Below are 3,077 nucleotides of genomic sequence, written 5' to 3' on the forward strand. Positions count from 1 at the left end.
CCCTCCTGCCTGGTTTCTCCGAGGCTGCTTCTTTGTGTCTCCTGCCAGGTCTATATATACTCCCCCAATCACCTGCTGATGATGGAGAGATGCCGACTACGTAAAGGTCAACGTTCACATATGGAAAGCCACTCAGGTATGCAATAGTTTTATGGTTTGGCAACGGTTAAGAGTTCAGAAGCATTATAAAAACACAAGGCACACTTTTTTCTCGGGACAAAAGATAATGCTTCCTAAATTTAGTTAATTTCCCAAGTATACATATAGACCTTGTGCTTTCAATAGAATGGGCTCTGAAAGGAAAACCATCATCAAATGAAGAGCAGTGCTAAAACTCTCTGTTTTAAAGGGTAATTTAATTATTATTTAGACTGTCATGTAAACAATAAGTTAGGGAAGATGAACTTGATGCTCGAAGACTGTAAAGAATTTGATTAAATTTAAGAAATTTGATAACTTCAAGTTATTAGAATAAACAAATAGCATTCCTAGTAATAAATAGAATTTGTTTTTATATCATAATTTGCTGGTTTTTGTTGAGGGAGAGTAAATGACAGAAATTTTAATTAGCTAATTTTGTTCTTTGAAAGTTTCATACATGTACTTAATATGTTCTCTTTACTCTCGCCGCATCTTTTTCTATCTCCCACCCTGTCAACTCCACCCCATGGCTCCCTAAAAGTCCCTTTGCCACACGTATGTCTCTTTGCTGTTTTGTGACCCACTCACTTTAACCAGGGCTATCTATGTGACCATTGCCTTGGAACTGTCTGTTGGAGGCTACTGGACTCATCAGTGGCACACAACTGAAGGCAATGACTGCCCCTCCCTGAGAATTCATCAAAAGCCAGTAGTTGAGTAGGAAATATAGGGTCCCTTGAACTCCTCCCTGATCCCTGATTGACTGTTGATTGACTGTTGACAGGCTTAGTTTTGTGTGGCTTCATGCAGGTCGCCACAGCTGCTGTTAGATCACAATTGCAATGGCTGTGTCGTTCTCTGAAGCTATTATTTAACCATTTTCCCTCTCTGCCAGTGCGTTCACTCCTTCTGTCTCCCCTTGTGATGTTCCCTGACTCATTGAAGGGGTGGTATAAATATATATTTTAGGTCTGCACCATCAACCATCATGTATTCTCATCACCGTGAGTAGCCAAGAGTCTCTGCATTCTCTCCATTCACTGCAAAGGGAGTCTTCGAAGACTTGGTTTGGAGAAGCATTTGCTTTTGGGTATGTATAAATATTTAAAAGACAGCGTGATGCTTTGTCAATTTAGCTAAACAACTTATCTTTGTTAACAATCCTCTCTTCTGCTCACTTTGTCTCTCAGATATTTTATTGGATAAATACTTTTTTCTCTTTGAAGAACCAGAAAAGAAATGGATTTTTACTTTCCCATGTCTAATTTGTCATAAAAATGTTTCTTATATCTTCCTTATAGAAAAAACCACACCCGGAACGTCCTGTAGAGGCTAAAGTTGGCCTGCGAGCCTCACTTGCCCAAGGACAGAAAAGTTTCTGGAGTGTAGGGGCTGCTGTTCATAGAAGATCACAAGTCACGTGTTTTCACACCTAAACAAGGTTGGTTGCCTCAACTGCACCGGATGTACTTTATCACACGTAGGTGGGAGGCACAGAGGTATGGATTATGTCAGGATGGATGCTTGCCCATGATTGGATGACAGTGGGAAGCCCTGTGGGTTCTGCCTTTATGAGAGACTGACTGACATAATTCAATGCCATTCTCTGGGAATCCTGGGAACGGACTGGCCAGTGCCTGTCTTCCTGACCAGTCTTAAATGAAGCTTGCTGCAGTCGGGCAGTTGTGGCTTTGTCTGTCTCGTAGTTTCAGGTTCAACAACACAGTGGGGTATTAGTTTTTAGATTTTTTTAAAAACCATTTTTAGTCTAGGTTCTTCATTGGTATTTCAAGTTAACAACATCAAGTTCTTTTTTATTTATTTTTTTTCATACAAAATAATTTGATCATATTCTTTTCCTCCCCCAAATCCTCCCAGATTATCCCTATCTCCTCCCTCACCCAACTTTATAACTTTATTCTCTCTGTCTCTGTCTCTCTCTTTCTCTCTCAAAGCAAAACATGAAAATCAAAAACAAAGTCATCAACACCCAAAACAGATCTAATGTGTTTTTGTTGTTTGTTGTTTATTTTGTTGTTGTTGTATCATTTTGGTATGTTTTCTTAACTTATAATTCTTGAGGGAGAGTTAGAAATGTTGATGACCATGTTTATGTCGGGGATCTACCACCCTGACTTTTAACGATAAAGGTTACTCACATGCTAAGAGAGTAACAGCAATATCTTTCTTTGGAATAAGAAAATTTTGAATTTATAGTTGAAGTCTCTACGATTTCATTTCTATTTCCTGGAAGAGCTTTTTATCTGAAGGGTGCTGGGTTTTAGTCATCACAACTTAGTCACCATTAACGTGGAATTTGGGTCCTTAAGTAGGTTGGGCTTTACTGTGTGAGTCTTAACTTCCTCACTAAGGAAGCTAACACCCTCTTTTGATTTAACGTCCAGATTTCTCTGCTCTCTGCCCTTTGTTCTCTTCTGTTCCCTCTTTGTTGAGTTTTTAAATTCTTGGAACTCCAATTGTTTTCTGTGCTATGAGGCAGTGCAGAAGTTCTTTCTTTACCCTCCACTCAAACCCATGAACTCACCCTCATTAGCGTGAGGGAAATCTGTGTTTCCAGAGCTCTGGAGTCTGATACAAGCGCAGGGAGACTTTTCCTACCAGTCTGTGTGAGGATGGAATGCCTCTGGGGTTTCCATTTCCTCTTCCTGTTGGAGCTCTGTACTCTGATCAAGGTTTCCTATAGTATTAGCCAAGTGGCACAACCCCCCCCCCTCCCACTTGGCAAGGTCTTTTTTATGGCTATAATTGGGCAGGGCGGCATATCTTCTGGCCTGTTTGTCTCACACCTCACGAGATCATCTTATTACACTATCACATTTCCTTTCTCAAATTCTTCAAGACCTTATCTGTGCTTTGTCTTGGCACATGCTGTGCTTTCTGTTCGGAGCTCACAGTCTTAGTCCCAGATATTACCA

This window comes from Arvicola amphibius, chromosome 14, assembly GCF_903992535.2.
Source record: "Arvicola amphibius chromosome 14, mArvAmp1.2, whole genome shotgun sequence".
Lineage (NCBI taxonomy): Eukaryota > Metazoa > Chordata > Mammalia > Rodentia > Cricetidae > Arvicola > Arvicola amphibius.